Below are 27,182 nucleotides of genomic sequence, written 5' to 3'. Positions count from 1 at the left end.
GATGGAACAACTTGTCCTTGGTGCTGTCTCTAGGCACATCAAGGATAGGGGGATCATTAGGGGCACTCAGCATGGCTTCACCAAGGGGAAGTCATGCTTAACCAACTTGATAGCCTTTTATGAGGACGTAACCCGGTGGATAGATGATGGTAAAGCTGTGGATGTGGTCTATCTTGATTTCAGTAAAGCGTTTGACACGCTCTCCCACAGCATCCTCGCAGCTAAACTGAGGAAGTGTGGTCTGGATGATCGGGTAGTGAGGTGGATTGTGAACTGGCTGAAGGAAAGAAGCCAGAGAGTGGTGGTCAGTGGGACAGAGTCCAGTTGGAGGCCTGTGTCTAGCGGAGTCCCTCAACGGTCGGTACTGGGACCAGTTCTATTCAATATATTCATTAATGACTTGGATGAGGGAATAGAGTGCACTGTCAGCAAGTTCGCTGATGACACAAAACTGGGAGGAGTGGCTGATGTGCCGGAAGGCTGCGCAGCCATTCAGAGGGACCTAGACAGGCTGGAGAGTTGGGCGGGGAGAAATTTAATGAAATATAACAAGGGCAAGTGTAAAGTCCTGCATCTGGGCAAGAACAGCCCCATGTACCAGTACAAGTTGGGGACAGACCTGTTGGAGAGCAGCGTAGGGGAAAGGGACCTGGGGGTCCTAGTGGACAGCAGGATGACCATGAGCCAGCAGTGTGCCCTTGTGGCCAAGAAGGCCAATGGCATCCTGGGGTGTATTAGAAGGGGTGTGGTCAGCAGGTCGAGAGAGGTTCTCCTCCCCCTCTACTCTGCCCTGGTGAGGCCGCATCTGCAATATTGTGTCCAGTTCTGGGCCCCTCGGTTCAAGAAGGACAGGGAACTGCTAGAGAGAGTCCAGCGCAGAGCCACAAAGATGATTAAGGGAGTGGAACATCTCCCTTATGAGGAGAGGCTGAGGGAGCTGGGTCTCTTTAGCTTAGAGAAGAGGAGACTGAGGGGTGACCTCATTAATGTTTATAAATATGTAAAGGGCATGTGTCATGAGGATGGGGCCAGGCTCTTCCCAGTGACATCCCTTGACAGGACAAGGGGCAATGGGTGCAAGTTGGAACACAGGAGGTTCCACATAAATATGAGGAAAAACTTCTTTACGGTGAGGGTGACTGAACACTGGAACAGGCTGCCCAGAGAGGTTGTGGAGTCTCCTTCTCTGGAGACATTCAAAACCCGCCTGGACGCGTTCCTGTGTGATATGGTCTAGGTAATCCTGCTCCGGCAGGGGGATTGGACTAGATGATCTTTCGAGGTCCCTTCCAATCCCTAACATTCTGTGATTCTGTGATTTTCCCCCCCTCCCCTTCTCCACTCTTTTTTTTTTTTGCAGGAATATCTACCTATGCTATTCATCGAACAAGTCAGTGCAAGTATTCATAACCAAATCCACAAGAAACACTTTGTAATTCACCCGAGAGAAGTAGCTTAAATTCATAGACATGAGCTTGTGCACAAAGAGCTTGGGTTGTGCACACTGGTTATTTTTGCATTTACAAGTATATGCACACTAAGATTTGACCTCATTTTCCTTCGAAGGAAGTACTGACATATTTTAGCACAGAATTTAGTTCTGTACAAAGAGTTTCTCGTATAAGACAGTTATTAAAGAGCCACCAGACAATGTCAAGCTGCCAATATTCTTAACATTTCTGTCAATATTCAGCTTACAAAATAAAATTAAATACCTTTCACAAGATTTCCTATGTCAGTGGTCCAAGTGGGAGAAAAACAAAAATTAATGTACATAATATTTGTACTGAAGAACTAAGCTTGGAATTTAGGTTGGCAAAACTGAGAGAAAATACCAACAAAGGAATACACAGGGGTTCCATGAAGCCTCTTAAATAAAATTTATGAGGATTGAGGAATGAGGATCACTTCCCACACTATATTTTCCCACCTTCAAGAGAGCAGTAAAGAATTTCTCTAAAGGCTCAGTAACATAGGGAAACTGCTTCTATAACAGCCATAGATTCAGTTTTCAACTTTGTAAAAATTAATTTAAGATAACTTCACTTCAAGGTGATTTCACTCTGAGCACCAAGTACTGTTTCTTTCCTTTTTCAAGGACGTAGAGCTATTCAGTCAAATTACACCACGTGTTAATGTGAGATATATTAAATCTCAAAAAAAAAAGGTGTTACAAATTATTACTGCATTCCAAGAACATACGCCAACAGGATGGTACTACGTCAGTATGAAAATAAAAATACTATTGTTAAGATAAATAGTAGTTCTCATTGCAGCCTTCTGCTACAGCTATTAGAAGAACAATGAAAAATCTCCTTTTTGTAACTGTTCAAACGCTGTTAGTTTTGTATCCCTGTAGATCTACCACCCTTCTTTTTAGCAGCTATCATAATTGTCTTTCAATGGAGAACATTCTTGCACTGGAAACGTTAGGATAAGCAAAGTGAAGGCTTGCCCTGACTTCTTCGCAGGTTTCCTGCATGACTCCATGTGAAGTCATGAACATACCTGTTCCACAGAAACCCCCTCTGTAAATAAAATAACCACATGTTGCATACTGGGGTGAGGCCAAGTACGCTGAAACTTTTTGAAAGTCATTAGACAATCATGAAACATTGCTTTGCTACTCTAACATAAAACTTCCCAACATAATCAGCCAACTCTTTTGTAACAGTATTTGATAAAAACTCTGCTATCCGCATAGGTAAAAGGATCCTACAGCAACTGGGCACCTCCCAGAGAGAGCCCATTGTAGCAGTATGGCAGTACCTACCAGCACAAATAAACCAAGTGGAAGTATTTTCCACTCCTTGCTCTCCTCTTCAGACTCAAATTTTTCAACTTTAATTTGTAGAAGCTGAAAACACGCACAGATGTTATTGTGCTTTACAGCAGCCACATCTAGCAAAGATTCAACCCTTGTGCCTACTACATCCTTCAGTTTTCACAACTCATCTCCAGCTTTCCAGAGGAAAGTAAATCCTACTGGGCAATATACCGCCAACGATACCTTTTACATGCTCACAGTAGAAACTGAGGTAGCCTAAAAGAATTCACCAAGCTTAAAGCAGTGACTAAGCCTACACAAACACAAATATAAGTATAATGGGCAATTAGTGCAGAACAGCAGAGCCATATTGTGCTTTACAGGTAAAAGATCCATGTAAGCCAGTTAAGACTAATTCCAAAACATTAGTTTACAGACAATCGCAGGACTGCAAGAACTGCACAGTTCAGAACATCCAGCCTTCCACAACTGCAAGCAAGTTATACGCATGTAAGACCTACAACATCCTACCTGTCCTATGGGCCCTATAATACTAATTCAATGCCTATAGGTTAAAAAGGCCAAGAATATATTAAAAAATATAAAAAAAGTTAAAATGAAGCACAAGCAGCTAGCCAGGAAGTTCAAGTGCATTATCAACATCGCTACCCCAAAAGACAACTTGTGAAGTATTCAAGATGCACTGCGAGTACATTTAAATGCTATCAGAGAAGCTAAAACGCCACAAGTGCCATGACTGGCAATATGACTTGGGGCAGAATTTCCTCCTAATGAAAATCTCACAATTAGTGAGCACTCAGGCAAAAAAACACAACCATCAGCAACACAAGAAGTTTTTCAATATCACAGGTAACAGTCTCAACCTTGCCAAAGTCCTATCTTGGGCTGCAGTCTATAGAGAGCATTTCAGAATGAGACACAAACCACAGAGTCCAATGGTGCAACGGGCAAGACAGTCCCTTCCTGACCCAGTAGGTGACCAGTGGAAATCCCAAAGCCTAAAAATAAAGGGAATCCAAACACAGTACAACCCAACAAATGGTGCTTTTTCCAGTTCCCTCAAAAGTAACACAGCTTTGAGGTATTTTTGAACAATTACCCTTGTCCAGCAGAATATAAGGTTACATTAGCACAACTTCAAGTCTACCTATTCAATTTCCTTACTACATCCTTCAATTCTTCTCCTAGAAGTACAATTAAGCACAACATATCATCCCTAAAGCCAGCTATACTACAGTCCTCTCCCATTCTCCATTGATGAAGTGATTCTTCACAGCAAGAAGCTTCTTATGCAGCTTCTTTCATTATGTCCTCCCTAGGCTGAAACAGGCTCCACGTCAGTTTAACTTCGGCTTTCCTATAGGGCAGGCACCATATCCATGATATAAGGAAGACTGACTTACAGCGAGTGGGTAGTCTCTCAGTGCCAAATATGAAGAATCCAAATCTTCTCTTCTTTTACAGCAGTGACAGCCTGAGCAATTCCATTAGGCAAGATGTGGTAAGCTCACATGAGTCTGGTGCTGGATCTGAAAAACAAACAAAAAAATCAGATGAGAAACAGAACTTCCTGCTGCATTATCCTTCCATACCTGAGAAGCATGAAGGAGGTTAAGGAGTATAATATATAAATATCTGGAAAACTTTTTACGTTGTTTTTTTGTGTTCCCCCCTCTTAAAAAAAAAGTTTCCCTAAAATACAGCATCTACAGCTACATCTTCCTCTCCTGAAAGATATGTATTAGAAGTTCAGGTTAGCAACATTCTCCTATATAACTAAGCAACTAAGTTTCAGCCTACTAATACACTAACACAGCAATGCATTTTGTAACAGAAATCTTTCTTGCCGCAAGGATCCAGAATTGTGTGTAACTCTGCTGAGGGTGTAGGGACCCCACTCAAACATCTTGTCAGCACAAAAAAAGAAAGAAGAATCCTGCATAGAAAGAGGTGCCAAGGGTACAACTCTGTGACAAACTCGTATCACTATTCAACTGTTGCTCTGAAGCAACCAACATGCAGGTTTGACATCTGGTCAAATGCACTTTTTCTGAAGACAATCCAATTTTCCAGTATTAGCAGCCTGCAGGACTTCTCTGTACCATATGAATACTACCAAACAGAAATTGTTTATGACAAAGTTTAATGTGCTCAACTTGAACTAAAAAGGATCACTAGTTTAGCCTCTATATTCATAGACTGTATGGTGCTTCATTCCAATTATTAGATTGGAATTTCTGTTGCACCGAGTCAGTTCCCCTATCAGCTTGATGATAATCTTTCCAAAAGTCTGTAATCAACACTAGACGAACACGTGTCTGGGTACCACATATCATCTACTGTTTATAAAAATTAGCACATGAGTAAGCTTCCTCCAGTGCTCTGAGGCTTTCCTGATCTTTTTTCCAAGATCAATATGAGAAACAGAGAATTCCTCAAATTATTTGTACCCTAGATTCAAAAACTGTTATCCACTGTGTAGTTTGTGGGGTTTTTCTAAAATAGCTTTAGTAGTTATAATTTAACTTTTTTCTTAGTTATTATTTTTATATGCTTTCAACAGACCACACAGTTTCACTTCAGTAATGTAACTAAATTATTCTGCATTTCTTGAATTATTGACATTACTGCCCTTATTTAGTATTATTCTTAAAGTGTTACCATATTTTCCAAGCAAAAAGGAAATTCTTTTCCCTGTTTTCAACTCACTGAGTTTTGAGCAATACTTTTGCCTTCTCTTATCAGTTGTCTACATTTAGTAACTTCTGATTTCATGCATATACTCAATGCCTTGCTTTTTCTATTTGTTACATTCCTGAAAATGTCACCACCCACAGCTGGTTTGGAGTCTAAACATCTGTGATCTAATTTTAGGATTAGATGTTTTTAATGTATAAACTTGTATATTTTTAATAATAATCCAAATATTAAGGCTGAAAGTTTTTAAAACTAAAGCAAGAAAGAATACTTGATGTGTTAGCTCTGATATTTTATATTAATCTAAGGTTGTCTCATTTGCGCTGCCTTTTAAGATTAGAGACCTGAAATAGCTGTTCATGTAAGAGCCTATTGACATTTTTAGCCTGTAGGAGCATGCAGTGGGCAGACACAGATGAAATAATAACATATTTGAGTGGTGAACCAGCTTTACGATTTTATTACTCAGACTTTCCTAAATCTATGGCTGGCCTTTTTCCCAGTAACTCAGAAATTAAGCTGTTCTACATTTCAAACTTCCAACTAATCATATACTAAAAACTTCTCATGGTTAAGGCCACAAAATCACCTTATGATCAGCCTTTGAAAAAAGAATAAATAAAAATACCTAGCTTCAAAAAACAGTGCCTTTAATTCTTTGTGCTATTTACATGAACAATGTAAGAGAAATAGGAAAAACAAATAATCCGATATAGGTTAGAGACAATTAAGTTAGTTATCAGGAGTATATTACAAATCACATTGAAAGAGCAGGACCCTAGAAAGACCCCAGAGGGAAGTGACAGATACAAGAGAACACAACCTAAGCATTCTTCCTCCCGAGGAACATTAGGCCATCAGCAGTTCCGTGCTAACTTCCAAAACACATGATGGCTTTAGGGGGGAAAAAAAATAAAAAAAATAAAAATTAATAAAAACAATTGAGCTTTTCAACACAGCCCACAAGATCAGACCTTATGCAGCAATTCCACAGATTGTGGGACAGGAAAGGGGAGTTGCCATCTCCACCATTTCAATCTCAAAGCCTTTACTGAGCTAAGAGTTACCCAAAACAATATCCAGAATTTTCCACTTTATTGTGCAGCCCCCTGTATAAGAGTTTGGCCTTGTCTTTGCAACTGCAGAATTCATGAATTCACCTAGGACAAGCCAAATGCAAGGGCCTTCACCTTGAATGATGTTTCTAAAGGTATCTGACAAGTCAAACAGGGAGCTGAGGCTTGTACCAACCACTCACTCACCCCATAGAGCCAACTGATTCCTTTGTTATTCCACAATCTTTCCACATTTTTGCACACAGAGCAAGTCTTCCTCCTCCAAAGGCAAAATTCTCCCCACAACTTGTTGGTCCAAAAAAAGGTCCCATGTTCCCGATTGCTGCTCAAACCACCGTGCTGACGTGATCTAGTCTGATCAGTGAGCATAGGCATGCACCCATATGGTATTTTGTTTCTGAGTATTTTGCAATACAGGTACACACTTCCTAAAATCATCTGGGAAATCCAGACCAGCTGAACTGCACTGTTGATTGATTTATAACTTTCTTTTGTGCCTGTGAAATAAAAAAGTAATCCACACTTATCCAGACATACTCACAAACAGACACCAGAAAAATTCTAGAGACTGATACATTGGAATAAAAGGATAAACTCAACAAAAAACATATCTCACAGTGGGTGCTCATGTAAGCATCATAGAGGGATGCTCATTTAATGCAGAACAGAGGGAATTAATTATTTGGTACCCAAGGCAAAAAAAAAGAATGAATGTGCAATAATTGACCTTTTAACAACTCTACAACAGTTCATTAGGCTGTTTTGTACTGTAGTAGTCCCAAAGAAGCCACACGTTTCTAAGTATTTCTGGAAAAGCCCACCAGTAGTGCAAAGACCTAATCTCGCAATAGAGTGTAATTTGGTGTAAATCTGCAGCAGGCAGACCTAAACCCTCGAGGATGAATCAGCCAATTCTCTCGCTTCTCAAAGTTAGCCATTTATTTCTGCTGTAACTCCTACTAAAACCAGTAGCAACATGACTACAGAGCGCAATGAGAGTGGGAAATGAATCCAGCTAATAACTAAGCCGGAAAAAAAGCCAGATTTTTAGCCACAATGTTTACTGAACCAGTTCACTGCATGAACGTGCTGCCAGCATACAGGAGATGAAAAGGGCAAATCAGATGGGAGAGCAGAGCAGAACTACCCCTTTTGGAAGCAAAAGAGGATTACACTGGTTACTCTGAAAATGGAACTAGGAACAAAGCGACACGGAACAGTAAGAAAGCAAGTGACTTGTCCAAAACAACCTGCAACAGACACGCCTTCTAAAATTCAGAGTTTGATGCATGAGAGCAAGAGCTGCCAGTAATGCCAAGTCTGATTGATTGAAACTAAACATTAAAAATCTTACGGTTTGCATGATGGATAAGCTAGTTACAAGTGTCATTACATAGTGCTAGCTTTAATTGCTCTGGGCTAAATATAGCTTTCAGAATTTAATAGCTCCCCTTCAGCTTTTCTGTCTTCCAAGGAGAGAAAAATCTTTTCATCAGGAAAAGCACACAGGCATGCACAGTTGCCTGTTACCACAGAGAAGCAGGAAGCAAACCATTAAGATTATTAAGTTAGAGTCTCCAACACTCATTCAGAACTCCTATTTTCAAGAGACCAACTGCTTTCCTGTTCTACCGCTCTGTTTCCCGTTACAGCAGGTGACGGAAGCATGCATACCTGCTCCTTTGCAAACTAAGCCATTTTTTTGCTTTATTAGCAGACTGTACTGAATCTTGTTCACCCCATGTTTCCAGTCAAGATGCTACCTTTACCAGAAAGCTGCCCTGGTACCCACATGCTTCCTCCTGTGCCACCGAGCCAGGCACCTCAGAGGAGGAAGAAGAGGAGTGAGTCTCCTGCACACACATGCAGCCTGACCCTTCCCTGCAGCAGTTGTATTGGCATAACATACACAAGGGGGTCCAAAATTTGCTATGGCAGCAGAGACTGCAGCACCCCAATAAAGGCATGAAACAAGTTCTCTCTTCTGCTTTCTTATACTTTTCCAAAAATTTTAATGAGAAGTTTTATGTAGCAGGCTTTCATTTCCCTCTCTGAGCTGATAACGAGTTTCAGGCAGAAAATTTGGCTGACACCTAGAAGTTTGTTCTACAGATTCAGCATTTCTGTTCACCTTCACTCTAGAGGTCATTATGTAATTGAAGTGCCCACACTTTCTCCACAATTCTGGGAATTAAATTAAAAATTAAAAAAAAAAGCCACTACTGCAATGATAGTCTTTCTACTTTCCCTCAGGCCATGACTGCAAATCCCCTTCCTCCCCTCCTCACCTGGCTTGTGCCTTCTACCTATTTTCTCTGTGGTTTCATCCATCTTCTCTTCTTTACTGAGCTGAACTCTTAATTTTTGTGAGAGTTCTGGTCTTCGTCCCCATCTTTGGCAAGTGGGGAAAATAAAGCCAATGCTACTTATGGAAAACAAAGTATTTGTCAGACTGTATGAATTACCGAATGCCACATTAGAGCTGACGAGATGGACCAGCTAAGGCTCCAGGTCTGCCTGTGTCACAGACCTGTGCATTCACTGTAGGAGTGCCAGCTGGAGGTCTGCCAGGAAGGTCTCCCTGCTACATTGAATAAGACCAAAGGTATGCCACAGCTTTACCTATCCTCTGACCTACCATTTCTGAGGCACAGACCAGGCTGGATAAAACAGGTTAAAAGTAACTATGTCTTTTTGTTGCTTAAGAGAGATTTTAAAGCGAGCCTCCTGACATGAGCTGATCAGCATTGGAACATCCATGCTCTACTGCTAGCTGAGCTGCCACAGAACAGAAAGGCTCCCCACTGTCAGTGCAGGTGTAGACAGACTTCATTTATCCACTTCTGATAAAGCACAAAATCGGACTCTCATTGCCATTAAGATTTTTCCTTCTGAAGAAGATTTTTCCTTCGCAGAGCCATGACGATGATTAAGGGAGTGGAACATCTCCCTTATGAGGAGAGGCTGAGGGAGCTGGGTCTCTTTAGCTTAGAGAAGAGGAGACTGAGGGGTGACCTCATTAATGTTTATAAATATGTAAAGGGCAAGTGTCATGAGGATGGAGCCAGGCTCTTCCCAGTGACATCCCTTGACAGGACAAGGGGCAATGGGTGCAAGCTGGAACACAGGAGGTTCCACATAAATATGAGGAAAAACTTCTTTACGGTGAGGGTGACCAAACACTGGAACAGGCTGCCCAGAGAGGTTGTGGAGTCTCCTTCTCTGGAGACATTCAAAACCCACCTGGACGCGTTCCTGTGTGATATGGTCTAGGTAATCCTGCTCCGGCAGGGGGATTGGACTAGATGATCTTTCGAGGTCCCTTCCAATCCCTAACATTCTGTGATTCTGTGAAGAAACAGACCAAAATGTGGCTAAATAGCATAAAAAAAACAGGGATGAATACTGGAGGCACTTTGTATACTAGATCTGCCACTCTTACAGAAGACATTTTTGGTTTAAAACTCTGCCAATCACAACAGCTGATTCAGTACAGACGAATGTTTTTTTAAAAACAAACAAACAAACAAAAACAAACAAAAAAAACCAAACACAAACCATAGACAACGTCATGCATCTGCTGTGGATAAGTATACTCTTAATGCTATGTGTTAACTGTCATGAATGAGAGCTGAGTGACCTAGAACTCCGCGGGGCTCTTCCTAGTTCAGCTGTTCCGCTCTCAGGCAGCGGCACCCAGACGCAGGCAGGGCAGGCTGCCAGGTGTGGCTGCACAAGTCTGCAGCACCAAACAACCTCTCACCCTCTCCCCACATTTAAAACTATCACGTAAGGTGCACTGAGGAGAGACATACCAACATGCTGCCTTCTAAGAAATTAGTAGAAAACCCCACACAAGCGGGAGGATGGAAGAACAGTGGAGATCAGCCAAAGCAACCATGGCATTAGTCTGGGAAAGTAAGCATGCAGCTACAGCAGCATTACATGACTGTCCGCTAAATCTGGATCTGGGATTAGCAGGAGAGAAAAGACAGCAGAAAAAGGTGATTTGTTTTCTTGCCACCAGTAATACCAGAGAGATTTTACTCTTCTCTCCAAAATTAGAGCACCTACGTAAGTATAACCCTTAGCGTCACAGTATACACAGAAACCCACAAAAAAAAAAAAAAAGCAGGATCATCAGCCTCAGGTCAGGACAGTTGAGGCCTAAACATTCACAAAACTTTCATGGAAGCATTAATTAAAAAGCAATTATGTTAAAACAAAAAGACCCATCAGAGTAAGTATATACCATCCTCAAGGATCCACCGAATAAATACACACCATCCTGCAGAAACTTCAACCTATTCACAGTAAGTTTATTCAGAGGATTTTTCCTGCAGAAAGAGAGAAATAGATGTGGCCAGTTACAATGTCTACAAATTCCAGAATCTAATTTATTTACCAGATGCTTTTCTCTACATCTGGTGACCTGCAAAATTGCCTCAGCTGTAGCAATATCTGCTGAAAAACTGGCAACAGCTACTACTGTATCGGTGACTTTATAGGGAAAGAAAATAATATATAAACATTTTCAGTTAAATATATATATATTCACTTAAATGCAACTTGAGATTTTGTTTTTGTTTTGATATGGATATAAATAAAGTCACATTTAAGTGAATGCTTTCACAATCTGAACAAATGATTCACATATATCAGCCCTTACCCTTCTTCCTTGCACTTTATGCATCTCCCTGCTGATCTCAAGCTACATTCTTTCTGGGTGTTCAAGGTTACTTAAGTTACAGTCAAAGAACAGAGGAGGGGGTGCAGAATCTAAAGATTATTTATATGGCAGGACTCCAAACAATTGATCCAGCTATATCTCAAGGGATTTGATAAAGAGGCATTAAAATAATGAGGAGAGAGAAAGACAGGTGAAACACCAGAGTATTCAGAGTCTCATTCTTGAGACAAGGACATTGACCCTTGACAAGGTGACACACCCAAGAAGGGACTTACAGATGAAAGCGAGAAGTGAAAGTTGTTGCACACCCACGCAATCTCCACATCTAACCTCACTGCACTAGCTGAGGAAAGTGAGGACGTGGCCAAGAACGACTCTTATCTCTGATTGTTTGATAAAGGACTGAAAGTCCTAAAGCAGATGAGAGAACAGGGGTCAGGCAGACAAGTAGTCTGCCCTGGTAAACAAGCATGACCAGATAAAACATTCTGAAGTATTTGTGTACTTCAAAAGAAAAATAAATAAAAGAGGCCTATACTATGAAACTGATGAATTTGAATTAGGTATTAAATACAAGGCTAGATATCACAGGGACAACAAAATATTAGTGGCTAAAACACATACCAAAATGTACATGCTATTCAGAAAAGCCAGTAGAAGTAGGGGCAATACATATCTACACCACTTAAAAGTCTGATAGATTAAAAAACCCAACACACCACTGCAAAAGAACAAACAGAATCCATCTGGGTCCAAAAAACAAACTTTTTTTTTAAAGACAGTCCTGCTCAGAGTGCTGGGAGCCTGCAGAAGATCCCAAGAAACCAGTCTTGGTACAGATTTTGTTTTATTAGAATTAAAAATATCACGGTGAATTGGGCACTACAGGAGAGTAACTTCTCTGTCTCAAGTGAGTAATAAGCAAAAGGAACTAGTTTAAGTAGTCACGTAGACTGAGGACTTCAGACCCTCTAAATTTACAATGCTGAGCCGCTGCTTCATTAAATGTGCAGAAACAAATCTGGAAATGCCTCATGGGATGCAGTGTGCTGTAGACAACTTGCAAGATGAAATAGGCCTAACTAGCTTCCCCACCCCTCCCAAAAAGGCAAAGAAGGAGCTGAATAAAAAAGTAGTTGTACCTCATATGTGGAAGAACAGGAATAAAGTTAAAACTTTTAAAAAAATTGATTCTAAAGATTTTAAAAACAAAGTTCTTCAACAACACATCGAAATTAAGTGAAGAAGTAACCTGGCAGTGAAAATTTCTTAGTAAAGAAACAAAGACAGGATGTCTACTATGAAACAGGCCTGGAAGCTATCACAACCAGCATGGAATTAAAAGTAACAGCTTCCTGAGCATGAGTTGAGGAAACAGATTTCTGAAAGAAAAGGGAGACTAAATTGTACATATAGTTGCAAATAAAACTTTTATCCATTCTCAAGTTACTGTGCCTACTTCAGCTCTAACCAATATAAACATTTAAAAACCATAATCTATACTTCTCAAGTAGAAAAAAAAAAACAGTGGGATATACTCTATGATGGCAAGAGAGCAAACAGAATATCTGTCTTTAGAGTTGGAGGTGAGGGGAGAAAAGGGAAAAGAAATTAGCCCTACTACAATCAATAACATGCAAGATTTCAGATTAAGTCAGAGTAAGAAGGAAATACCAGAGCCAACGGTAACAGATTAACTTTGTTTAAAAAAAAAAATTAAAAAGACAAGGGAAACTGGTAGATCTCATCTGGACCTGACAACAGCTGCATAAAAAAAAAATTACTAAAGCTGGCAATAATCTTATTTAGTAGAAGAACTGCAAAGTGACTACGTAACTGAAGATGATAAAAAAATACCAGGCTGGACACAGATCACCAGGAGAGGTTGCCAAGAACTATCTTGGGCCTAGTTTTATTTAACGGTCCTACTAGTGGCAAGAGAATTGAGCTGTCTAATAAAAATTGCTGCTGACAAAAAGTATAGAGGCACTTCTGATGCACTGAACGACTAGAACACCGGGTGAGAGGAACCACATGAACAGAAGCAGTGATAGGGAATGCAGTTCATCAGTTCTGAAGGCAAGGTCAGGACTCGAGAATACAGACAAGCAGAAGTTCTGCTATGACAGCTGGAAGTGACCAAGGAGGGGAAGGTACTCACATGCATGAGCTGATTACACATTAACTCCATCACCAATTTCACGAAGGTCCAAAACCAGAAAAAAACTACCCTTTGACATAAAGTAAGGCATTTCCTACAAAGACATATAGGGAAGCATTAAAAAAAAAGCCATTGTGCAAGGCACTGCCAGGATCTAGTCTGGTGAGGAAACCAAAAAAATTGCACCTAAGACATACCTGAGATCACTGTAAGCTTAGGCAAGGAAGACTGACAGCAGAATATTGTCCTGAAGTGAATACCATGAGCATACCTAGTCAGCCACATCACAAGATTCTCTGCATCTCTTCAAGTCTAAATGGAAGTCTATTAGACTGACTGAGGGAAAGGGAGAGTCTCCCCAATGTGAACAGAGAAAAAAGTTAACCAGTTTACAAAGGCTCAGAGGGAATGCAGATGCTCTTATAAACACAGAGAAAATACTAGTTTTACCCAGGTGTACAAACTAGTCATAGATACATTTAGCCAGAATCCTGGAATAAGCTTTAGTCAAAGCAGGGAAGTTTTGAAATAATTTGTTAATGGGACACCTGGGGACAAAGCTCTGACTATATTAAGATGATGCTTGGTCACTTTACAAAAGGGAATATACAAATGCATTGACTGCCACAAATATTGAACATGAGTATCCAGGAACCCTCTTGCAGTCCTGGGATGTGTCAGTACAGCCACTTTCAGCAAGGAAGTCTTTATATACCACTTACCAACGTTACTATTACTGATTTAACCTGGGCTGCAAACTGACCTTGCCTTAATAGTCTAAAGTTTCCATTAATAAAGAGAAATTACTTCAGCTTTACTCACTTACATGTATTTCTTTTGTGAACATAGGTTTGGTGTTCTTTAAGGAATATTAATTTCAAAGTGGCAGATCAAGGAAACTGCACTTTTTAGAATCTACGTTTAGGCTACCAGACATACACCATGACAATGAAATTTGTTGATATTTTCTTCTTGATTTGATGTCAATACTTTGCATGCCCATGTCTTTCCAAAAATGATGACTGTAGTTTCCAGAGTTCTGGGACTTAGAGACACAGAAACATGTGTTTCAGAATCTCAGTGCAGGGAGGATTTAGGGGATCAAAACAGTTTTCTTCAATTCCCTTCTTCAACAAAGCCAATGCAAGCACAAGTCTAGCCAATCTATGCCTTGTGATTTTTGTTTGCACTCCTCCTACATTCCAGAAAACATTCTTGCATGCAAATGTTTCAGTGGCATTCACAGACTGAGCAAAAAAGTTTCATAAAATGACTTGCCTGTATTTACTCAGAACACCCCCATTATTTTCAAGGGCTAAAAAGAATCACAGAGAAGTAAAAAAGCTGTTTGGTCAACTAGAATAAGAAGTGATAATTAATGTTATATACACTAATATATAAAAATCTGTTTTCCCACCCTTCATCCCTAGTTCCCTTACCAAATACCACCCTTCCTCTCAGCTCTAAGTGCATTAGGCTAGGCTAGTATAGAAGATATGATTTTATTGATAAAGTAATGCACAACAGATGCACAGCTTACACCTTCTCTCCTTTAGTAACCCATCGCGAGGTGGATCTAGTGGCAATGCACTTGTGGACTGTTGAGCAACGACATTAAGAATGAAAATCCCTCAAGAACTGAAGCTCTGCAAGATGAGAGTGCTGGGAGACAGGCCATAATGAGAAAGGCATTACATCTTCCTAATATTCAAGTGACAAACTTTTTTTGTTGTTGTTTAGAACATTAAATTCACTTAACAGCAAGCAAAGATGATCCTTTTGCATAAGTGCTCTGCACACTGAACTACTATTTAATGGTTTGAGAAAAGCAGAAGCAAACAACTCTCATCCTGCACGGAATAGAGGGTGCGTTTATGCTAACCATGCATTCTAGTCATATTAAAGTAAGTACTGCAAGCTCATTTGGCAAGGAACATTTGGTAGTTCAATGTGAACTGTCATTATGTCTGTGTTACCAAGACTGAAATGGCATCCAGAGTTTGGAAAATGTGGATGTTTCAAATGCTGAGCCATGCCTCAGAAACCAAGATTTCCTAAGCCTCTTCAAGTAGGAAGCAGTCACCACCACAGACAAGCCCTACAAATGTTTCCCAAAATGAGAACACTCAGTTGCTTAATGATACGGAGATACAGCCACTGTTCTACCACTGAATTACTACGAAATTAAGGAAGACTCTTGTTTAAAAGAGATTGCTGACAATACAGCTAGAAATAAATGGGAAGTTGCATCTTCCCTGCTCAGCTTATCAAACTAATCAGCTAGGGCTAAAAGCAGATTATTAAAGCCTGCCTGATGAAAACAATGACCTTGTATGCATTTAAAAACACTCAATGGTGTCCCATTACTTGAAATTCAATGTTTTAAAATGTAAGATTATCACCAGTAAGGGATCTTCAGTACACCAGTAATTGCATGCATATGACATGGCAGAAGAAAGTGACCTTGTATACTTAAGTGTTCCTGCAATAAAGGAAAAAAAAAATTTTACAAGTCACCCTTAACTAACACTCCATTTTATGAAAGCCTGACAATACTTTTTTTTTTTCCTTTTTATTTAAAAAAAAACAACCAACCAATCAAACAAACAATAAGTCTCATCTGCCAAAGTGTGATCCTGGCAATGGCTCTGCTGTTGATTTTCAAGTCCAAGTGTTGATCCTGCCGAACTTCAAAGACTACATTACAACATAGTATCATACGTAGGAATATAAGCTGTGAAATGAATTTTTTGTGTGTGTGTGTGTGTGTGTGTGAAGCAGCCTATGATTCAGCTATCCTGTGGAAAATTCTAACATCTTATCTCTGAATCTGAAATGAAGTTCCATACTTATTCAGTGAATGAATGAAAGCATATGATTTCAGCAGTGCATTTTTCTTCTTATTTTAAGAAACAGCATGTTAAAAAGCTTGTTTCAACAAAACAAGCTGGACATCAACTAAAAGGCAAGAACTTTACCCGCAAGAGCAGTTCCCTACCTCATTAAGTTCTCCTTTCTCAACAATTTGAGATTCTTTAAGCACTGGGAAATATTCAGTAAGTGAGCCTTAGTTTTATAAGGTTATCATAATATTGAGTGCTTCTGGTTTTAATGCATTGTAGATGAGATAGGTGGATTTGAAGGACAGTAAGAAATCTGCAAATAAACTCAGTGATATAACTTTTTTTTAAAAAAAAAAAACAGGAAAAAATGAATGGGTTTTATACTTCCTGAATTTCAGCAGCTGTGGCAGTAGTACAAGAGCTTTGAATTGTTACTTCCTAGCCAGGTCACTCAGTAAAAAATTATCAGTACCATTCAGTTAAGGAAGACAAAAATCAGTCCTAGTACTTTGGCCTAATATTTTGCTCAACACCCAAACTTCAGATTTCATTTCCCTTTAGATCTGTTTTTTGGATGGAAGGTCAAGAATAACATGGTAAAACAGCCCCTCATACCCAGCCCAGGAATATAAACCCAGCTGGGTGCCTGCTCAGCCTTGCAGCTGTACAGGTACCACAGTGGTAGGCAAATGAGCGTCCATGATACATCTTAGCTGTCCATCATTTTATTCAGTAAATAGTATTTGTTGATGCTACTAAGGGTACACCTACTGAATTCACTTCTTAAAAAACAGTAGCTTTCTTGCCAAGACATGACAAAGTCCTGCAGACCAACACCTAAATTCTTTTCCTTCCATTGTTCAACCTTGATCAGAAACCAAACAAGAAATATCAACTCTTCTTTCCCAACATGGTTGTAACTAGAGTTCAACAGGGCTAGATTTAGCATAGATTCTCCTCTCTTCATATACAAATTGCCTGTTATCTGACCTTAGTATCAGCAAATTAGCAAACCCCAGTTGTTCTACTTCTATTTCTAGAAGTCAAATTCCGCCAGATAGACACCACCAATCCTCCATAAGAAGGCTATTCCAATAATGGTTCTACCCTGCTGTATGAAAGATGACATGTATCCCAACCACAAGGTTGCTTATTGACTTAGTTAAGACCCAAGCAGGACCGGAAAAGAACACCAGGACTCTAACTAGCTTTTCCAAAATAATTTCTAGATCTAACAGAGTTTGAAGAGCAGAGTTGCACTACACTAAACTTCAGAATACACTAGTAAAATTATCACAGAATGGTCGAGGTTGAAGGGGACCTCTGGAGGTCATCTGATCCATCTCCCCATGCTCAAGAAGGGCCACATGAAGCCAGTTGCCCAGGACCATGTCCAGACAGCTTTCGAACATCTCCAAGGAGGGAGACTCTACAACATCTCCAGGCAACTTGTGCTAGTGCTTGATCACATTCACAGTGAAAAAAATACTTCCTGATCTTGAGAGGGAACCTCCTGTGTTTCAGTGCCCATTGCCTCTGGTCCTGTCCTGTTACATATCTTAACAAGTGACAAAACCATTATCAGAATGTTATCTTTTAAGGAAACTAAACATGGCTGTTCTGGGTGATTCAACTAACCCCATTTAACAGTAACAGCAAGTAAGATGCAGTTCTGAGAAGCTTCCAGGACATGATAGCACCAGGGTAGACCACAGAGCCTTATTAATTACTCTTACTTACAAGCAAAAAAAAAAGTGAGGGAGAAATTTATCTTCAGGCATAGTCTTAACACCTTTTGCTTACTATTTTTTGTTTCTTTGATCAATTATCACTTATTTAAAAAGCAAAAACCTGCAATCTTTTAGCAATAATGCCAGCTCCAAATAGCCTGATGCGCGCTAGGCGGCCTGCTTCTTTTGAGGTGGTGAAATCATTGCTAAAAGAATGGGCTAACAAGTTTTTAGAACATCTGCTACCTAAACGGCTGCGTAGTTCCCAAAAACTGAGAGGTCACGTGCCACTAAGCTGCACAGACGCAGATACATTCAGTTGCGGGGGGGGAACCCCACAAATTTACCATATTGTAGAAAGATCTCTCTCGGCAAGTACCAGCCTGCCTGTCTTTGTCGAGCAGCAAGGTATTAGGGAGGAAACCTGAGAAAGCCGCGACAAACTCCTAACACAGTCATCTTCAACCAGCAAGGACTCAGTAGCCCACGTCCTTTGGAGTTAGCTTCATCAGCTCCCCAGTACGCAGACAGTAATCGCTAGCATGTCTTCGGGACCCCCATTGCTACTGATGATTTATACCTCATTATTTTAAAGTGCTAAAGCAGCACCACAGAAGATTAACGAACACTTGCTGTTTCTTTTTTTAAGGTATACAAGACAGTCAATGACTGAATCACATTCATAGTGAAACTTCCTCCCTCCCCTGCATTATAAGTTGCACTTAAATTCACAGTTCATATTGTCAAAGCTTTGTCTAGGAGATCGCGGTATTTGTATTTGTGACAAGCAAGGGATATAGAAAGAAATGATAGAACCATTCACTCTCCTTCAGAATACAGTATTTTATAAGACTATTAAACATGCTTCTTCTCTAGCAATACAGTTGCAGCCAGCATAGTCCCAGGCACCACTATGAGCAAGACCCATTCTCCATCGTGTTCAGGGGAGACGCTGCTATTATGCCTCACAGCCTGAGGCAGCAGCAGAACCCTTTTGACAATAAAACGTATCAAGGCTGGTTTCAAAGCCATCTGTTGCCACTGCAGACAGGACAGCAAAAGTTCTGTAACAATAGGAATTGTACACTTCACTTGGAGAACTAAGAGTATGAAGAAACTCTCTCTATCCCTCCTCAAGGCTATTTTCCAAGACACACTGACAAGGCAATTATCTTGAACAGGGAGGCATTGGAACAAAATTTTTTAACGTGAGTGGTTGGCCAGATGGAAGAAAGCAGTGCCAGACACCTACATGCTACTCTGCTCATGTGAAAACTTGAAGGGCAGGACTTAACCTTCTATAACAAGCAGAATTAACAGTGACACAGATGGGCTTGTGCATTGAGAAGGATAAAGTCTCCTGCACAAACGGTTCTGTTGGTGATTGACAAGCTGTTCAGAAATTGTCTTTTCTGTGGTTTCAGCTACTCTCCAGGCAGGAAGTAGTAAACATGTAAGACAAATGGAGTATACCCACGAAGCTGGTCTTTATTGGAACCATTAAGACCAGGAGATTCATTCATTTTTACCAGTAACTATATGAAAATGGAACAGACTAAAATCAGAACAGTAACAACGCATATTATGTGACTAGAAAAAAGCCTCCAGAATCACAAGAAAAAGTGGCGTAAGTCAGATCAGAGAGAAGTGACCTAAAAGTGACCTAAGTCATCACCACAACAGCTAAGAGATGACACTTGTGATAACAGACTCTCTGCAGTATCATCACAAGCAGCAATAACAGAATTGTCAGAAATTAAGATGAGGGAAGAGTACAACTACATTCAGCCAGGGAAACATTTCAGACTTCTACCCTAAAAACATTCATCAAAGGATACACCAAATGGCCAGAAAGCCCAGTGCTTCAGGTTTTTCTAATGGCAATAAAAAGTCATTACTGAAATCCAACTGGTATCATTACAGTAAACACCGAATAGTTATAAACACTGGTACAAACAAGGATTAGTTTCTCACCTTTACTATTTTGTATCATTACCGTCTTCATTCTAAGAACAGCAGTTAAGTACGAGTGCTGCATGGCAACTGCAGCACCACATACCGTCATGTTTTTGCTGTGATGGTTTTTCAGGTTTCAGCTCAACCAACATGCTGGCAGAATCTGAAGCCATCACTTAAAAAGTTGCTATTATGGAAAGATAAATCAAAAGAAAAATTGTCTTAATTCCCAATTCATGCATTACATTGGAAGACAGAAGAAAAGGAGATTTGTTTGCACACCCATGTTAATATAAGTGCCAAAGAAAACGTTCAGAAGGAAATAATTAAGTGTTGACATGGCAGCAGCTGTGTTTGCCAACCTAAATATGATTCAGCCATCAAAATCCCACAACTTAAAGACTAAAGAGGGAATCTTCAACAGCTGGACTTGAAAGCGAGAAATCTAGAAACACAAATATATACATACCTCTCGGTCAGACAAGGAACACAGAGCTTGGCTAATATGCTATTCAACAACTTCAGAGGAAGGATTTTTCAAATTCAGTCTAAACTGCTACAAAACTGAAAAACAACGCACAGAGGCACATAAAGAATCATATCTGCAGCATTCCTTCTGGGAATTACCAGATGCTATTAGGCAGCCGCTATCTTTATGTCAGGTTGTCTTACAGCCAGATATACAATTAGCAAGTTTGTGAGTTAGAAACTCATAGCAATTCTCAATGCACTACTTCAGCTTCGGGCTTAGAGGTCAGTGAAAGTCAGCTCTCACTCTTATTCCTCCCTCCTGTTGCACATAAAAGGAATTCCTGCCAAGCTGTGCTTATCAGTACTTATTTTCCACAGAAAAAGATTCAAGAGCCACGTCTAGAATAGCCTTCATCCAAAGACTGTGAACCATTAGCAAACAGGCATTGCAAAAATTGCTTAGCACCTTCCATATCAAAAGTGGCTCAACTATTTCTTTACTTTCGTGGTTAGCACCATGCAGCGCCCAGACACTGAAACAGGATTAAGCCACCGCCGTGCTTAGTGCTACCCACTAACACGTGACTTCTACCCTAAGGAGCTTGCACTGAGTCAGTGCTGTTCTGGCACACCAGGCAGGCAGGACAGCAGCGGCTGAGCGGCACTGCGCTGAACTGACCAAATGCGTTTCTCCGTCTCAGCTAGCGCTTCTCAGAGCACTCACTGCTTTTACTAACAAGGCAGGTACCAGAACTGCCATTGAATTCGTATTTAAAAAAAAACAAAACTCTGATCATTTAACAATTATCTCAATTGGGACACTTCAATACAGAAAATCAGACAGAATTTGTGCAAGTTTTCTGTTTTCTTCCTCCACCGAGGCTGTCCTCAACTTTTTTTAAAATGTTTCAAGCAACTTGCAACAATATGCCATGAGTTTCATGTTGACAGAGCTCCAAAACCAATACTCCAACACTGTGTTAATTCACATCATAACTTCATATATAACAGAATCTGCTATTTCTGAACATATGCACTACGCGGAAGTCACAAGCAGCTTCAAGAACTGTGCATGAGCAGCAAGCTAAAACAGATTGAGAGGAGAAGGAGTTACGGATATCCTGCCTCCCAGGATCAGACCCACAGCCGCGCTTTTCTTAGCTATTACGTTTCCAACTTTACCTAGATTGTCATATTCATTAGCATCAACACCCACATCACTCAACTTTGAAGGCAGACAGCAAATATCACCATAAGGTAATTAGAAATGAACATCGAGGAGATATATTTTATGTTAGCAGAATAAGGACAAGCACCCACAACAAGACAGAATGTTACATACACAAAACCTCCCTGTCCTTCTGACAAACGAGAAACTAAAGCAATGAAACATGTATTTCGAGGCACGATATTCAAGGATTTATGTACCTGTACCACAAGTGACAGCTTCAGGAGAGTAAAAACAATGTCTGTCCACCAAAGTATACTGCTTGAACACAACCACAAAGGCAGAAGACAAACATGAAAATCCAGCATCTCAAAGAGCAGAGCTGGGTAAATTTGGTAACAGAAACACATTAGTCCCTGTCTGGAGAGCTGTTTGTCAGATCTCACAATATCTACATCCTATTAACTGAAACTTGATACAGAAAAAGGCAATTAGATTCTCCTAGAAGTTTCTTTCACTACCTTAGTAGGGGTGTATCACAGTATCTATCTCCTAGCCTTTTACCAGCCAAACTTTGTGTCTTTGGTGAGTCAAATCTTAACATAACTGAAGTCAATTGAGATTTACTTCAATAAGATCAAGATATGCCGATATAGATACTATGCTGCTTCTGACATAGAAAAGTACCCCATGACTGTGCAGTCACATACTCATTCTGCTGCCTCATTCATTACTGCATTTTTTTGAAATGCACATTACAGCAAATTGAATTTAAGCCTAAAATATATTAGCAATTTATATGTGAATTACCTTTTGAACAGGAAGGGTTTTCTCATTTTGTAGCTAAGATCACTGTTTATAGCAACTGAAAACTCAGTTTTACAATTAGAAACCGTAAGATCCGAGACTGCCAGAATAATGCCCTATTTTGCCCCAATTTCTAGGTAGCATGTAACAAGACCTACAGAATGCAACAAACGAAGAAAGGCTGTCAGCCTGACATGCAACTGTTTATAATAGATGCGGTTTGAACCAGACCCAATTCTTTACGATGACATACACACAGCTACTAAAAAAAAAACCAAACAAGGTTTTGCATAAAATACAGTATACTTACATTTGCAAAAGGGAACGAGCTAGCCACACGTGCAGTGTTGCAATAGCAGACTCCAGCTGAGTCTCACCATCATTTCCTGTCCTTGGTGAACAGGCCAGTAATTTCAGCCCAACCATGACTGTTCAGCGCACACACACGCACAGTCATACACAGAGAGCACCTCCAATCCCTAAAACTCCCCTCCCACCTTTCCTGCACACAAACCCAGATATTATACAAAATTATAAGAGAGGATATAAATGGGCCTAATGCAGTGTGTGCGGAGGGGGATATCAGAGTAAAGAAAAAGAGAATAAATAATTGTGAATGCTATTGCTTTGAAAATGGACTAGGAGCCACAAGGGAAAATATTTAGCTTAACTGATTAGAAGTACAGACTAGGGAGTATTACTTAAGATTTTTTTTTTTTTTTAAATTTTCAACAATATAAAACAAAGCTCATGGAAATGAAAACTGTTGCTACCCATGGCTTCACAGAAAACGTTCATGAAAACACTTCCTTTAAATACCCAAACCAGACTTACAAGCTCTGTTGAAATTAAGTGGAGTGAAACATTCTGAATGTTATGATTAATCGATGAAAGTCAAGGGATGAAGCAACAACCAAATGTTCCCTGTGTCCCTTCTCAAGAAAGCAGAGAAGGAAGAACACTGTTACCATCATTAGAGGCCCAGGACAAAAACGTAAGGCAGACAAATTACCTTACAAGGAAGAAGTGAATTAAATGCCGTTTTCTCTAGTCATTCCAGATGTACTCCTAGTAAAAATAAATCAGCAAGTGCCAGTGAAGAGTACCTCCCTGTCAGTGAACTGTACCAAACAGTTTTTAAGTAGTGGAGTATTTAAATGCTTATATTGCCTCATTTGTCCTCAAATGGAAGTTAAATCAACCTGGCAACTGCAGTGGCTAGATTTAATTAACCTATTTTATTGAAGATGTGGGCAAGAAGAAAAAAAAACCAAAACCAATAATAATGGTGCCCTTTTTTTGTTTTACACGATCACAGAACCACAGACCTAGACGAGAGTGACGGCTTTGCAAACACGCCCAGGATTTCTGAAGTTACATTTAAGAGCCAGCCGGCTGCCAGCTCGGTTCCCCAGAGCACACAGCAAGCGGGGAGACCTGCCCCTGCCCACCCGCTCGGGGAAAGCCACCCCTCCGCCGGGAGGCTGCTCTGGGGAAGCAGCTGCCCGGTGTATCGCAGCTGATCTGGAATTCGCTCCGTCTCGCTGCCACACGGAGCATATCGGGAGTGAAACAAATGACGAGCGGCCCCTCAGCAGCACTCTCCCGAAGCAGGGAAAGGTGCTTTAAGTTGGCTGCCGCTCCGGAGCAGCGGCCCGGGGCTGTGACAGGGCCGCAGAAGGTGACCGGAGAGAGGATCGGCGGGGCAGGCGGGAGGCGGCGGGGCTAAGGCGCTGCGCCGGCAGCAGCCCCCCGCCCGCGCCCCGGCCAGAAGCTCTCGGGGCTCTCGCTGTGAGCCGGCCGAGAAAGGTGCTTTTTGTGTGGCAAAAAGCCACTTTTCTCGCGTGCCGAGTTCGTCAGCGGCCGCCGCCCCCCCCAGCCCGGCCCGCGGGCCACCGGCACGCCGCGGCGCTTCAGCGAGGGGGGCCGCGACCGCCGCCCGCCCGCCCGGGGGCTGCACCCCGCCACGCCGCCACCCTGCTGCCCCGTCCCTACGGCGCGGCGGGGAAGCGGCCCCGCCGCTGCGCGCCCCGCCCGGGCAACCCACCTGAGCTCCTCACCTGCCGCCGGCCGCGCTACCGCCCGCCGGGCGCCCTCGCCATGGCCCCCGGGCAGCAGCGCCCCGCAGCCAGCAGGAAAGAGAGAGAGAGGGAGGAAGGAGTCGGGCGGGAGCGACAACCGCAACCATAAAGAGCCGCTCTACCTGCGCCGGTCCCGGCGGGGGCGCGCGGAGCAAGACCTCTGCTCCCTGTGGATTCTGGGCAGGGTGCACGAGAGGGGCTGGGGGCGGGACAGTCGCGCTCGATTGGCAGCCACTCTGACCAACGGGAAGAGCCCGTTCGCTCCCCTGCTCCGTGCTAAGGAGGCGTTATTCCCGTCCGTCCGTCCGCCGGGGCGGGGGAAGGGGGTGTTTCCATGACGTCACGGGCGGCGCCCAACGGAGAGGTGGGGAGCGGTCCCTGAGGGGCCCCGGGGACAGGAGCCCCGGGCCAAGCCGGCGCTGAGCCCGCAAGCCGGCCTGGAGCAGCTGGGACAGGGCAGGCCGCGGGCGGGGCGCGGCACGCGGTGCCTCAGGGAAGGGGGCGAGGCGCGGAGCGGAGCTGATCCCGCACCGGCCTTGCGGGAGCCTCGGAGGCGGGGGAGCGATGGCTGCCTCAGCCCCGGCTTCCCGCGCCCTCGGGGAGAAGCGCGAGCCGGCGCTGACAGGCAGGGCTTGTGAGGGGGCCGCCGCACCCACAGCGGCCTGAGGGCATCAGCGACCGGGGAGCGCTCCCCGCGCCCGGCTGTACCCGCCGCCTCGGGAACGGCTCCTCCGGTGGGAGAGAAACACCCTTCCCCGCCCCGCTCCGCTTCCCCCCGCACCGGCATCCTAAAATTAGCGTGTTCCTCTTGAGTCTTATTTAAAAAGAAACAACTGAAATGACTAATTAGATCCAAGCCGTTAGAAGCGCTCTGGGCTGCTTCCACGAACCCTTTAATGTGTGCGCTAAATCTTTCCATAATGATTACCGCTTGCGAGGATGCAGACGGAATGTGACCGGGCTCACAATTCACACAGTTTTTATTTACGAAGTGCCGTTTAATCCACACTTAGGAGAAGGGGAGGGGGGCGGGAAGAGCCACCCTGATTTCCCTAGTCAGCCTTATGTGCCTGAAACTCATCAGCTGCTTTTCGATTCCATTCAGAAATTGGTGCTTTTCTCAACTGGAGTGGTTATAGGAATCAAAACCCTTTTTCTTCATTTATACCATTCATAATGCATTAGAAAAGAGCTGGAGCACTTGGAAAAGCAAGCTCAAGTGACATCTCAAAAGGCAGGGAAGGTATTGGTGGATGAGAACTTGTGGTAGCATAACCTGGGAGTAGAGTAGTACCTTGCACTTTGGATTAAATATTACAAGGGCGTGAGAGACACCACAAAGTATGAACACATTTATTAAAAACACTATCCAGCAGAGGCTTCCCAAACCATATATGCCAAAGTGACTCAAACACCTTGAATGCTGCTTTCAGAGCTGGCCTATGTGCCACTACAGCAGAGAGGGCTTCTGTTGCCTCCGCTGCTGACTGTAGCCACACACCCTGATGATAGCTTAAGGAGTTGCTGCCTACACAATGAAAACTCAAGCAATGATGTTTTGGTCAGCATCAAGTAACAAAGTCGATGAAAAGCAACGGAAGCAATTTTAGTTTTGATTATGTTGTTTAATGTAGCTTCAAGTTGCTGCTGTGTGGGAATTCAGGTGTTGCCAGAGGGTATTTATCAGCTTGTGAACAACTGGAATTTAAAAATAGCATACAGCAGCAATTCCTTAGGTTTCAGGTGTTAGAAAAGTTTGTTTTTTTAAATACAAGTTTTAGGACAAAATTAGCCCTGTCTTTTTAAAGAGCACAGTTGTTGAACTAACGGCACCAAGTAGCCTGCAGCAGCAAATCAGTTAAGGAAAAATTAGGCAACTGGAATATGTTGACGGTACACCTCTCCAGTGATCACATGATGTAATAACATACTATTAGGTAACAGTATGATTCCTATGTATGTGTGACCTGTTCCAGCTCCCACTGAAACCAAACTCGGACCACCTCCTGATTTAGAAAAGAACTGTGTGGCTCCCTGAGCATGTAGAGTGTCCAGGCCCTGCAATGAAAAGTAAACTTACAAAGCAAAAATAAAATTATCTTTCAGTCCAAAATCTCCATCTTGAGTTCTGCTGTATAGACATTGCACTATTTGAGGTTCCTGAAACATTTAGGACATTTACTGTTCTTGTGTTCATCACGGCGAAAAACATGGACTGAGCACATTTCTGGGCTACATTAAATGATTTCACTGGAGTTACATCAGTAAGGAGTTTGATCTTTCTATGGATGTAGGGCTTTGTTTCCTTTCCTTTTGTTCTGCCTGTCTGTTGAACAGAAACAATGAAAAAATATTGGAGTGCTCTCTTTTCCTGGGCTAAAGAAAAGTTTAGAAATAAATTAATGCAGCCCTTTAAGAATAAGATCATTCTTTCTGTTAGAAAATCAACACACAGAGAAATAGTGACAATCTGTTAACTGACATGGCAAAATACAAGATGATTGTATACATCAAGGGAAATGTATAGGCAGAAAGCCTCTGTCTGAATATAGATTGCTGTTTTTCCTTCTTAATAGATCCATCAACACAAACCCATCCGGTTCATAATAGTAAAAGGGAGGTGGTTAGGGTGTTCCTCAGCGCCATGCACTTAACCTTTGATTTATCCTTGCTCTTTGGTTTTTCTGTTCTGATTGATGGAGCCTAATGACACT

At 41.9% G+C, this 27,182-nt stretch overlaps 1 protein-coding gene across 6 annotated transcripts in view; it reads right to left on the bottom strand.

Moving 5' to 3' along the window:
• The window catches only part of OSBPL3 (oxysterol binding protein like 3), a 99,788-nt gene extending 75,139 nt beyond the window's left edge, over positions 1–24,649 (bottom strand). For 4 of the 6 annotated variants that reach the window (XM_068405563.1, XM_068405569.1, XM_068405568.1 and 1 more), the window contains exons 1-2: positions 24,435–24,649; positions 4,192–4,317 (exon numbers count right to left, since the gene is read on the bottom strand). The gene's annotated coding sequence lies outside the window, so the exon portion shown is untranslated. Of the gene's footprint in view, positions 1–4,191; positions 4,318–10,813; positions 10,899–24,434 lie in introns of all 6 variants that reach the window. The other 2 variants (XM_068405566.1, XM_068405564.1) reach the window with 2 other exon arrangements.
• Between the last annotated feature and the right edge of the window lie 2,533 nt (positions 24,650–27,182).

Source organism: Nyctibius grandis, chromosome 7, assembly GCF_013368605.1.
Source record: "Nyctibius grandis isolate bNycGra1 chromosome 7, bNycGra1.pri, whole genome shotgun sequence".
In the NCBI taxonomy this organism is placed as follows: domain Eukaryota; kingdom Metazoa; phylum Chordata; class Aves; order Nyctibiiformes; family Nyctibiidae; genus Nyctibius; species Nyctibius grandis.
Note: the sequence above shows the minus strand (reverse complement) of the source record. Positions and strands in the feature narration are given on the sequence as shown.